At 39.5% G+C, this 13129-nt stretch overlaps 1 protein-coding gene across 1 annotated transcript in view; it reads right to left on the minus strand.

Annotated features, from left to right (window-relative positions):
- Nucleotides 1-1507: 1507 nt before the first annotated feature.
- The window catches only part of LOC147830113 (uncharacterized), a 65546-nt gene continuing 53924 nt past the window's right edge, over nucleotides 1508-13129 (minus strand). Inside the window, exons 4-6 of the mRNA XM_087189572.1 lie at nucleotides 5109-5166; nucleotides 4484-4576; nucleotides 1508-1802 (exon numbers count right to left, since the gene is read on the minus strand). The gene's annotated coding sequence lies outside the window, so the exon portion shown is untranslated. The remainder of the gene's footprint in view (nucleotides 1803-4483; nucleotides 4577-5108; nucleotides 5167-13129) is intronic.

Below are 13129 nucleotides of genomic sequence, written 5' to 3' on the forward strand. Positions count from 1 at the left end.
ACAAACACTGTTTAAGGTATTGGTGGGAGGAGGGTTGCAATTTCATATAGCACAATCAAAAGATGATCTATTGTGAAAAAGTCTGAACAAAGACTTGGAGTGAACAAGTGAGTATGCTGTGCCAATATGTGAGCAGAGCATTCCAGCAGAAAGAGCAGCCACTACAAAGGCCCTGGGCCCATATATGCCTAGATATCTGAGGACTAAAATTATGCTAATGGAACTTACATGGATTTGCATGGTTGTGGATGCCATAGTGCTAGAATTTCCACTTGGACCCAAGTGGCTCTGGATTAGTGAGCAGTCAGGAATATAGATAACCAATTCAGGTCTCTTCCATACAGGAACCAGAAAGCTATGGTATAGGCCCTTACTGGTCTTCACTTAGTTGCTAATTCACTCAGACATTACACTCCCACCCGCTTTGTGACCAGGGATGCAGTGTTTGAGCCTCTGTCTCTTAATGTGTCCAGAAACTAAACTTCTTTTCTCCTGTCACCATGTGGGCTTGTAGGGGACTAATAACTCATCAAGCCAACATTCAGCAAATCCTCATGTTAGCCCACTCCCTTTGAAACCTAGCCCTTACTCTCATCTTCTGGAGGGGCTAGCAGCTCCATTTCTTCTTTATTGAATGAAGGGGAGAATGAGCAGTATATATAAAAACATGGAAAATCTAGCACTAGAATACATAGTTAGGATTCCAGGGGCTCTTGAAAATCAGATAGGAGGAAGAAATCACGGAAACTTCAGCAGTATAGAGAGTGTCTAAAGACTGAGACAGCAGACAGAGCATATCACAAACTCAAGGCCAAGTGTCTGGACAGGTGGATCTGAGTGGGCATCCCCACTAAAAGCATGCTCTAGGATAATGGTGGTAAACCTATGGTGTGCATGTTGTTTGTTTTTCTTTTAAGATAAAAGATGTTAATGTATGAGGTTTTTTTCCTAAACTACAACCTCAGTATTCAGGTTTAATTGCAGTGTTGGCACTTTGCAAAAAATCAGTGGATTTAGGATTGCAGTTTAGATACTCCGTCTCTAAAAGGTTCTAGAAGGTGGAGTCAAGATGTCAGAATACCTCCCATACACTGTGGGATGTACCTACAGGTCTCATCAATCCTGTGCCTTCTTCTTAGACTCATTCTTTCTTGTTAGAGCTCTCATTGAGTTGGGGGTATAAAAAAATCCCTAAAAATGTCCATAAATTATCACTACTTTGCTAAACAATTTTGTTAGGTAATAACAAAATGCATCTAGGCCCCAAAATATTTTTGATGATATTTCAAAATATTTAACACATTGTGTTTCACTGGTTTCCAGCTATATCAGACTGACCATTATTGATGCAACCAAAATACAGTTTCAGTATTGAAATATGTCTTAAAATCCTCAATTGCTCTTGCTATACTCAGGAAGATTGGTGAGAAAGATTTCATTTCATATATTGGAGCCATAAAGGATGTTAGTTTATTGCTGCAAAACAAATCACCCAAAACTTAGCAGCTTAAAGAAACACACATTTATTATTTATTTTAATTTGTCATTTTGTGTGGGCTGGGAATCTGGGCATGGCTGAGCTGGACTGTTGCAGGATCTCTCACAGGCTATAATCCACATGTCCTCTGGAGCCACAGAGATCTTACAGTTCAAATGAGGCAGGGTCCACTTCCAAATGTGAACAGTGGTGGTAGGTAGAATTCAGTTCTTCATGGGCTGTTGGGCTGAGGACCTCAGTTCTTTGTTGGCTGTTGGCTAGAAGCTACTTTCTTGCCATATTGTCTTTCCACCATGGCATCATGCTTCACCAAACCCAGTGAGCCAAGGCAAGAGAAAGGATATCAAGAAGATGAAAGTTAGAATCACTTATAACTGCTATGATTTGAATATGGTTTGTCTGCTCTAATACTTGTGTTGGAATTTAATCACCATTGTAAGGTATTAAGATAATAGAAACAATCTAACTATAGTGTTTAGAAGTGAAGCTACTGGGAAGTGATTAAACTTAAATGAAGTCATCAAATTGGAGCCCTCATAACTGAATACTGATGGTTTTATAAGAAGAGAGAAACCAAAGAATACGTACATGCCTGAGCTCCCTCTATTGACATGGGATGCCCTAAGGTGTCCTACAGCTCTGCCAGAAAGATAGAGCCCCTCAACCTGGACCAGAAACATGAGCCAAAATAAACTTTATTTATCTTTCACTACCTCTGTTTGTGGTATTTTTTTTTATTACCAACAAAAACAGACTAAGACAATAACTTTATCTCAGAAGTTACAACCCATCACTTTTACTACTGAAAAGCACACCCCTAGGTCTAGCCCATGCAGGCCATGAATACTGGGAGGATGGGTCATTGGGAGCCATTTTTATAAGTAACCCAATACCTGGGGTGCTAAAAGTACCTAAGTCCTTCCAGATCAAGAAGTGGATTCGTGGTCTAGTAGATTTGTACATTCCTCTCTTTTCCTCTCCAACATGAATGGGGCTATAAAGGCAGGGCTACTGGAGTGTGAAGAAGTGGACTTGGAGAAAGGGAAAGAAAGTAAAAAAGGAAGGAAGCTACTAATCCATTTACCCAAATTTATTCTGGAAGAGAATTTAAATTTTTTGAGTGATCAAACAGACAAAAATGAGAAGTGACTTCGGGTATGGATCTATTACCACTAATACCAAAGATGTTCCTAATATCTTAAAGTATTTCCATATAATACATCTTCTTGGTTCAAATTAATAATTGGGGTCTAGAAAAAAACACAATGCTGGTCAGGGAGCACTGAAGTGCTGAGTTTGCAGGACGCCTTGTAGGCAGGATTTTCCTGGAGGGAGGGATGTGGTTTAGGCTGATTCTGGTCAAGAAATCACTGCTGAAAAATCCCCACCAGAGCTCCTCCCCTTTGGTGCTGCTCAGCTACTTGCCATCTCCTGTGGAAAACAGAAGTACTGGGCCAGGAGAATTGGGCTCCAAATCAGACTGCAACGTGAGTGGTTAATTCAGATGATTCTGTACCCAAAGACCTTCCCCTCCTCCACCTACAATTCCCTCTGCCTGATCCTTCCTCACTACGTCCTCCATTCTCTCCTCAGGGGGCAGAGAGGGGAGTAGCTTCTTTCCATTCACAAACCAGGCTAGATGTGGAAATCTAAGATGTCACCCCTCCATCTCTACACCTCAATCCAAGGGGGAAGGGTGCTAAAATCACAACATATCATCTCTAGGTCCTATAGAAAGAAATGAATCATAATCTGAATGAGGCATAAGTAAGGAGAACTGAGGTAAAAAGGGTGAGGAGAGGCACATGGTAGGAGAAAGAGTAGAGACTTAATACATTGGTACTTAGCTTTTCCCATTTGGGGCTCAAGGAGATGAAGTAGTTTGCCCCAGGTAGCATATTGGTGGATCCAGAACCCAGCCCTAGAGCCCCCTTCTATGTGTGGCACATGCAAAACAGAGCAGCTGGCCTTCCTTATGATAAGTGATAAGCAAAGTTATCTGTGTTCTTCCATCTTGTAAATTACATACATATATAGATATATAATGGTATGGTTTGGAAGTGATCCTCAAAAGCCCATGTATTAAAGGTCTGGTCCACCAGCCTATGGTGCTGTTTGGAGATGGTGGAATCTTTAGGAGTTAGGGCCTACTGGAAGGAAGTGGTTAGGTCACTGAGGAAATACCATTGAAGAGGATATTAGGACTACAGCCTCTTCCTCTCTCTCCTTTTGTTCCCTGCCACCATAAAGTGAGGAGAATTCCTCTGTCATGTACTCCCCCATGGAATACTGTACTACCACAGACCCAAGGAAATAGGCCAAGAGACCATGGATTGAAACCTCTGAAACTGAGCCAAAACAAACATTTTTTTCATTATAAGCTTATTGCCTCAGGCATGTATTTTGTCATGGTGCCAGGAAGCTGACTAAAACACGTAGATACATGCATGAATGTATATTTGTATGTTATCTATCTATATTTGTCTTAAATTTTTTATTATTTTATTTTATTAGTGTATGTTTTCATGTACTGATGTACATGATTACATTTGGGGAGTTGGTACATGTACATAATTGCTAAATGTAAATAACACATCTTAATTCTTTTTATTTTATTCAGACTTTTATATTACTACTTATCAGTGCAGGAGGCCATCCCAGAAATATAAGGCTGGAGTGTGTCATCAGGAAATCCCTGTGTATAGCTGGTAGTAGGATCCTTCATGATGCTCAGGCCCAGCAGCCCTCTGCCTCACCTAAGCCATGAACAGAGGCTCTCTGTATTAGAAATGTGAACTGAGACTGATGCTCTAAAGGAACATAGGGTTTCTGAAGTCCCAAAAAGCTTTCAATAGCTGGAGAGGGAGCCCTTTGGCAAGCCGGCAGCTGCCTGCTCCTGGGGCCTTGTCTTAGTTACTTTCTCTTTGCCAGGGCAAAATATCTGACAACCACTAGTTAAAGGAGGAAAAGTTCATTTTAGCTTACATTTTGTAGAGGTTTTCTGTCCATACTTAGCTGGCTCTAAAGCAGGGCAGCATGGCATAGTAGCATAGCAGAGGAGAAACAGTCCATGGCAGGCTAGGCAGAAAGCAGCAGCAGTGAGCCTTCCTTTCCCTTTTTATTCCATTCAGGCTACAAATCTATTGGTTGATATCATCCATGCCCAGGGTGAGCCTTCCCATTATCCACACCCAGAACTATGCTTAACCAATCACTGGATTAATCCAGGTATCATACCCTTAATCTAATATCACACACCCATGATCCAGCCACCTTCCAAAGCTACACCTATGAGTGCATGAGGCTTTGGGGATACATCTAGATATTGGTCTCACGGGAACTTAGACCAGAGTCTGGCCATGTAGGAACACCAGGTACCAAGGCTATATCTACCTGAAAGGAAATTAGATTTTCCAGCTGATCTTGTTTTTATGGAGAAGAAGGGAGAAATTTCAAGGAGAAGTCAATTATAACCAGTATGGTAGAAAGAAAAAAATGTCCCTCCACAAAAATGTCTGTGGATGAATACCAGGAAACTGTGAATATGTTCCTTCACATGGCAAGCACAGATCAAGGATGCTGATAGAAAAAATATTGCTAATTAGCTTACCTTAAAATGGGGAAGTTATTCTGGACTATGCAGATGGGCTCTAAGTAGTCACAGGGGTCTGGAAAAGATGGAAGAGGGAGGCCAGTGTGGGTGTCAGAGAAACATGATTTGAGAAAATCTCATTCAGCCTACCATGTCTGTGAAGATGGAAGGGGCCAGGAGCTAAGGGAAGTGGAGTGCCTCCAGACACTGTAAAAGGCCAAAAAGGAGAAGGCTTCCCTCCAGAGCCTCCAGAAGAAATGCAGCCTACCAATAACCTAATTGTAGCCCCATGAGACCTCTGTCAAATTTCTGACCTCCAGAATGTAAGATAATATGTTTGTGTTGTTTTAAGCCACAAAGCATTTAGAAAATTGTAACAGCAGCCATAGGGTACTAATAGGAAAGAGTGTAGGGTTTTTTAAGTCCAGGGAGAAAATCTACGGCATCCAGAGAAGCAAGCCAGTCTTCCTCTGATGTGGGGTGAAGAGATGCTGAGAGCAAGTCCAATCCTTCCAGAGCTCTGAGGCCAGGGTTCTGAGAGAGACTGACCTGGCTTGTTTCACACTCAAGGCTCAAGGGCTGTCAGTGAGGCCCCAGACACAGGAAGACAGGCCCTGAGCTCCCTTCTTGGGAACCTCTGGAGTTATGGATGAAGAAAAAGTGCAGAAATTATTAGTCAGGGACAGTTACGAGGAAAACTCTTGCTCCGTGCTGTTTTATTTTCCCTGTGGATATGGACAGCTGAACCCTTTAAGGAAAGGGCCTTATGATTTGTTTTGCAGACAGCAGCAATAATAATGAGAAAAACAATCATCTCCCATTTCCACTCAGCCAGGGCTGCCAGAAACCGAGGATAGAGGAACGGGTGTTGGCAACAGAAGAGAAGCAGAATCCTGATGGATCCCTGAGGCAGACATGTAGAAAGAAAGGACTTTGAAAGGCCATAAGAAGGTTTTCCACCCAGGCATGGGGCTGGAACCATTAAGAGGAAGCTAGTGGGTGTGTCCTCAGGGAGGTCACTCTGCTTAGGGTAGAGTTAGGCCTGGCATGGAGTTGGCATTCAGCAAACATGGGATGTTCTTACTACTGCACCATTAGGAGTGTCTTTTTGAGGAAAATTAACAAACTACTCCCACATTCAAAAAATAAAGCTTTACATTCCATTATTTTATACCAATTATTTATTTGATTCTTCCATAATCATGTCAACATGGTAAGACAGGTGGCATTTTCCCCCACCGTTTTATAAACTTTAAAATTTAAAATTCACATACATGAATGGACTTTGAAGATGAGGATCTCAGTGGATGACAAGAGGCCCCAGGCCAGATAAAGAAGAGATAGTGGGAGATGAGAGAACTGGTCTCAGAGTGCCTAGAAGACACACTCTGTGACCTCAGCTAGGAAATAAAGCCCAGAGAGACTGACCTGCCCTCTCCAGACATTTCAGCTGGCCACTTACTTGAACCCCATCCTACAGTCTTTGCTTACACTCCCAACCACTCTTCTCTGAGGTTTCCCAATTGCCTTATGTCCAGCTAAAGTGGGAACAGGGCCAAAGAAGGGGACAGCCAGCTAGCAGGGGTCCCAGGCACCCAAGGCTCAGAGCTATACCCTGGCAAGGCTTTCAGCCATTTCTGCCTTATTCTAGTTCCCAAAGAAAAAAAGTACTGATTGTAAACATCACTTTAAAAGCATACCATCCAACAGCCGGCTCAGCTGCAATACATCAGCCTGAATTGTACTCATTTATGGTGAAGCATTTTATATTAATGTTTTCATTGCTTATCACAGATACTGGCTTTAAAGTGCTTAAGCCAGCTGAACTGAGTTATTTATTAGGCTTTTCTTTTTTTCAAGTTGCCTTTTCCTTAAATAAAGTGTTTGTTTTACTTTCATATGTTTAAGAATCCCTTTTGTATCCTGCCTATCATTTCTGGTGGTTTCTGTGCATATATCCACTATTTTTTCAGAATACACTCAATACCAATGAAAGCCAAATGAACTGGGGCCAGTGAAGCCCACAGAAAAACAAGGTTCTAGTGAGACAGAGTCCAATCTCTGCAGGGCCATTTAGCTTCCTTTCCTCCATGTGATTTTTGTCCAGCAAGCTGGATTTCACCTCCACTGTAATATAGGAGTTCTTCAATGGTGACCTAAAGTCCACTGATTTACCATCTGGGCTATAGTTAATAGTGCTGATCATCTCCCTCTTCTCTGTTCTCCTCCAGCCATTCTCACTAATCCTCTGTTCCCTTCATTACCTCATCTTCTATAAATGTGGGGGGCATAAGGGTCAGGCCTTCCTGTCCCCTACAAAACTAGCACCCACATAAAGTGAAGTCTCTCTGAATAATAAGACAATCCCCTTCCTTTACCCACTTGACTCCTAAAAGGCCATAGCAAAACAAAAATATGAAAGGATTGTTGCTAGAGAGCCAAACTCTAGACTATGACTCTTGAGTTGAGTCTATACAAGTAAATTAACTAAATGTCCAGGACCTAATCACTCAAAACCGAAGACCACCAAGTAACAAAGCCCAACAATAAAGAGAGAATTTAGCACAGCAATATGGTTCCTCACTTTGAAATATAAACAGAGAGCCACAAATAAACTGACATTTCAGAAGAGTGCCAACAAAAACCAAAGCACAATAAAAAGTAGAAATAGATTCGGAGAAAACAAAAGTAAAGCAGAATATAAAGAAAACTTTAACAAATACTTAGATCTTCATAAAGAAATAAAGTATCCATGCAACAAGAATAGAAAACTATTATGAAAGAAAGATCAGAAAAATTTAGTGTCTGAGTGTTGAATATGGAACAACTGTAATAAAAATTATAGTCTTCTAAAGATATGAAATATAAACAATATCATATGAAGTAGACAAAAAATAATAAGATCCAGTGTAGGAAAGAAATAATAGGAAAATTAAAGCATCAAGACCAATAGTCTTTCAAAGCAAATTTTAATAAGAGAGCTCAGAGAAAATAAGAGAGGCCAATTCAAAGGCATTATTCCTAAAGGATTTCCAGAACTGAAGAGCTTCAAATTCCATATCTAAAGGGCCCATCAAAAGAACAAACATAATGGATGGAAAAAATGGGCACAGAAAAATTTCAAAACACCAGGAATAAAGAATAAGTATGAACACTTTCAGATAAAAAGAGGAAAGAGGTCACATATATAAGTGTGGAAATCAGGAAGGCATCAAACATCTCAATAGCAACAGCAGAGCCTAAAATATAGAAAAGCAAAGAATCCTGTGCAAAAAGTATTTCCATCCTACAATTCTATATCCAGCCAAATGGTAACTCAAGTGCAAAAATGAGTACATATTAGGATATACAAGAATTCTAAAATTTCAGCCTGATGTATCCTTTTATGAGAAGCTACTAGAAACAGAACTTCACCAAAGCAAGGGAGTAAAGGAGAGAGGACATGAGATCCAGGAAAAGAGGAGGACCATTAGAGGAGAAGAGTTTCAGGTAACCAAGATGGGAGAGGTGCAGCAGGTCCAGAGAGAACCAGTCCAGCTCGAATGGAGCAGGATACTGGGCCTCCAGGAGGGAAGGTTCCAAGAAAAACACATGCTGGTCAGTCTACCAATGGGCCTGACTCTAGCGGATCTTGGTGGCATGGCCAGAGGGTTTGGGAAAGAATAAATACTAAGTATGTAGAAAATTGGGCAAATTTTCAAATTAGACAAGTATTAGCTCCTGGACAAACAAACAGCTTAAGAAATAAAATATTCATATATCCATTTGTGAATATTTTCATAGACAAAAATGTGGAAATCCTAAAACTGATTTAACAGAAAAATGCAGCATAATTGTGTTGGGAGTATGAAAGGAAGAGAAGAATGGTATGTCCGCCAAAAGACAAAAAAGATTCTGTGCATGGAAATAAAAAATAATGTCCTAAAAGTATAACAATAGTATAGTGTAATTTAGACATATGAAGGCAAATGTCAGCAAAAAGGGCTCAAAAAGATGAAAATGGTCTTTCTGGGAAGTAAAACTTAGAAATGAGGAAGGGTGAGCAGAGAACTGCTAGACTTCTTTCTAGGTCTTGTCAGAAATTTGAATTTTGTAATCATGAACATGTACTAGCTTGACCAGAAGTACACACTTAATTCAGGTGTAAAAACTTAAGTATATACACAACTGTGTATTAGAGAAAGGGCAAGTCTCTACTATGAGCAGATGTACAATGAGGATTAATGCAGAAGCAGGCCCTGCTCTCTTGGGACCTTAGAGTGCACCCTGCTGTCAGTCACTTACCTCCGGACACTGCGTATATCTTTCCAGGACATTCATCTCTCTGGAAAATGCTGACTTGTTTATTAAAGGTCCTTCCACACATTCCCAGACTCCCTTGGGCAGCCAAGCCTCTCCTATGTCCTACTGATTTTTGCACAAACCTCCAGTACAGCAACTGCCACACTCCATTGGGCAGGCTTATTTAAAATAGTATCTCTCAGTTAATCCATAAATTCCTAAAATACAAGGACCTCATTTTATCCTCAGACAGTGTCTGACTCTGTGTCAAAGCCCAGTAAGTGCTTGTTAAATAAATGCATCCACACAACCCCAGGAAGCCCAGCAGAATGAATTGATCAGGCATAACAAGAAATTAAACACAAAGGGAGAGACTCCAACAAAAAAGAAAAAGTTATGACAATGATAAGTCAATATGTATCAGTTATAGCCATCAATGTTAATCGTCTCCATTCACCAAGCAAAAGAAATAGACTGGCAGAATGAGTCAAGAAGCAAGATCCAACAATATGCTGCATACAAGAAACACACTTAATGAAAAAAAAGAAACCCATTGACTGAAAGGTAAAGGATGGGAAACAATACTCCATGGGACAGGAAGCTGAAAAAAAGCAGGAGTAACTATCCTCTTTGCAGATCAAGTGGATTTCAAACCAACACTGATTAACAGAGACAAAGAAGGACACTACATCCTTGAAAAGGGAACAATCCAAAAAAGGAAAAAAGAAAAAAAGAAAAGGGAACAATCCAAGAGGAAGAGATGACAATCATAAATATATATGCACCAAACACTAGTGCACCCAACTATATAAAACAAATACAAACAGACATGAAATATCAAATAAGCACTAATACAATAGTAGTGGGGGACCTCAATATCCCATTGTCACAAATAGATACATGAACTAGACAAAAAATAAAAAATGAAATACTAGAACTCAATCAAACTCTTGAACAAATGAACTTAACAGATGTTTACAGAGTGTTCCACCCCACAAAATCATAATACACATTCTTCTCAGGTGTACATGAGTCATTCTCCAAAATATACCACATACTCACTAATAGAACATGTTTAAGTAAGTGCAGAGGGATTGAAGTTATCCCCTGTATACTATCAGATCATAGTGCAATGAAATTGGAGATCAATACCAAAAGAAACCACAAGAATTTCATAAACACATGGAAATTGAACAACACACTTCTGAATAACCAGTGGGTCACAGAGGAAATTAGAGAAGAAATCAGACAGTTCCAACAATTAAATGACAATGACAATACAACATATGGGAATCTAGGGTATGCAATGAAAGCAGGAAATTCATAGAAGTGAATACTCATATTAGGAAAACAGAGCGAGCCCAATCAAACAACCTGATGCTGAACCTCAAGCTTCTAGAAAAAGAAGAGCAGGACAAACCAAAACCTCATACAAGGGAGGAAATTATAAAGATCAGAGGAGAAATCAATGCAATGGAGACTAAGAGAACGATACAAAAAATCAATGAAGCAAAGAGTTGTTACTTTAAAACAAAAAACAAAATCAACAAACCCTTAGAGAACCTTATCAAAAAAGCAAAGAAAAGCCCAAATCCATGCAATTAGGAATGAAAAGGGTGAAATTACAACAGACCCAGGAGAAACCCAAAGGATCATCAATACCTAATTTGAGAACCTATATGCCAGTAAGATGGAAAACACAGAAGAAATGGACAGATTCCTAGATACATATGAATTACCAAAGTTGAACAAAGACAACCTAAAAATTCTAAACAACCCAGTATCAATCAATGAAACTGAAAACGTAATTAAAAACTTACCAACTAAGAAATTCCAGGGTCCTGATGGCTTCACTGCTGAATTCTACAAGACATTTAGAAAGGAACTGCTGCCACTACTGTTTAAACTCTTCAATGAAATTGAAAGGGAAGCAATACTCCCAAATTCATTCTTAGAAGCAAGCATCACCTCAATCCCCAAAGCAGAGAAAGACCCAACCGAAAAAGAGAACTATAGGCCAATCTCACTAATGAACATAGATGCAAAAATCCTTAATAAGATAATGGCAAACAGAATGCAGAAGATCATCAAGAAGATCATACACCCTGACCAAGTGGGATTCATCACAGGGATGCAGGGATGGTTCAACATACACTAACCAATCAATGTAATACACTATATCAATAGAGCCAGGGACAAAAAACATATGATTATCTCAATAGATGCAGAAAAAGCTTTTGACAAAATCCAACATGCATTTATGATAAAAAAAAAAAAACTCTACTAAAAATTGGAATAGATAGTCTCTACCTCAATCTGATAAAAGCCATCTATGAAAAACCAACAGCCAATATCATACTAAATGGTCAAAAACTGAAATCCTTCACACTAAAATCAGGAACAAGAAAAGGATGTCCACTATCACTCTTGTTCGATATAGTTCTGGAAACATTAGCCACGGCAATTACACAAGAGAAAGAAATAAAAGGAATAAAGATAGGAAATGAAGAAGTCAAATTGTCATTATTTGCAGATGACATGATACTCTATATAGAAGACCCCAAGAACTCCACCAAAAGTCTTCTAGACTTATTAACTAAATTCAGTAAAGTAGCTGGATACAAGGTCAACACACAAAAATCAATAGCTTTCCTCTACATGAACAACAGACACACTGAGAGAGAAATAGGGCAAACAATTCCTTTCACAATAGCATCCAAAAAACTGAAATACCTAGGAATCAACCTAACAAAAGAAATCAAAGACCTCTTCTCTGAAAACTATAGCAATCTAAAAGGAGAGATTGAAGAGGATATCAGAAAATGGAAAGACATCCCTTGCTCCTGGGCAGGAAGAATCAACATAGTGAAAATGGCCATACTTCCAAAACTGCTATATAGATTCAGTGCAATCCCAATTGAAATTCCAGCAGCATACTTCACAGACCTTGAGAAAGAAATCCAAAAAATTCATTTGGAACAAGAAGAGACCTAGGTTAGCAAAAGCAATTCTAGGCAACAGAGACATGGCAGGGGGTATCACAATCCCCAACTTCAAACTATACTACAAAGCTACTGTGAAAAAAACAGCATGGTACTGGCAAAGAAACAGAGGACCAGTGAACAGATTAGAAGATGCAGAAACAACTCCAGACACACTCAGCCACCTCATCTTCAACAAAGGAGCCAAACACCCTCACTGGAGGAAAGATAGCCTCTTCAATAAATGGTGCTGGAAAAATTGGTTTTCAACTTCCCAAAGATTAAAACTAGACCTATATCTCTCACCATGCACTAAACTAAAATCAAAATGGATTAAAGATCTAAATATTAAAACAGAAATGTTGAACCAGATGAAATAGAGGTTAGGTAGACCTCTTGAAAACATTGGTGTAAGAAAAGATTTTATGAACAAAACCTCAGTTGCCCGTGAACTAGCACAAACAATCAACAAGTGGGATCTCCTTATTAAAAAGCTTCTGCACAGCAAGAGAAGCCACCAACAGTGTGAAGAGACAACCCACAATGTGGGAAAAAATTTTCACCTGCCGTTTCTCAGACAAATGTCTGAGGTCTACAGAACTTAAAAAAATCAGACCTCCCAAATTTAAAAACCCAATCCAAAAATGGCCATCTGAAATGAACAGATATTTCTCACACAAAGAAGTAGAAATAGCAAATAAACATATGAGAAAATGTTCAAAACCACTGGTCATTCAAGAGATGAAGATAAAAACAACACTGAGAGTTCACCTCACC

The sequence above is a fragment of the Heterocephalus glaber genome, unplaced genomic scaffold (genome assembly GCF_053883595.1).
Source record: "Heterocephalus glaber isolate CG9 unplaced genomic scaffold, H.glaber_assembly_v1.0 deba00000331, whole genome shotgun sequence".
Taxonomy (NCBI): domain Eukaryota; kingdom Metazoa; phylum Chordata; class Mammalia; order Rodentia; family Bathyergidae; genus Heterocephalus; species Heterocephalus glaber.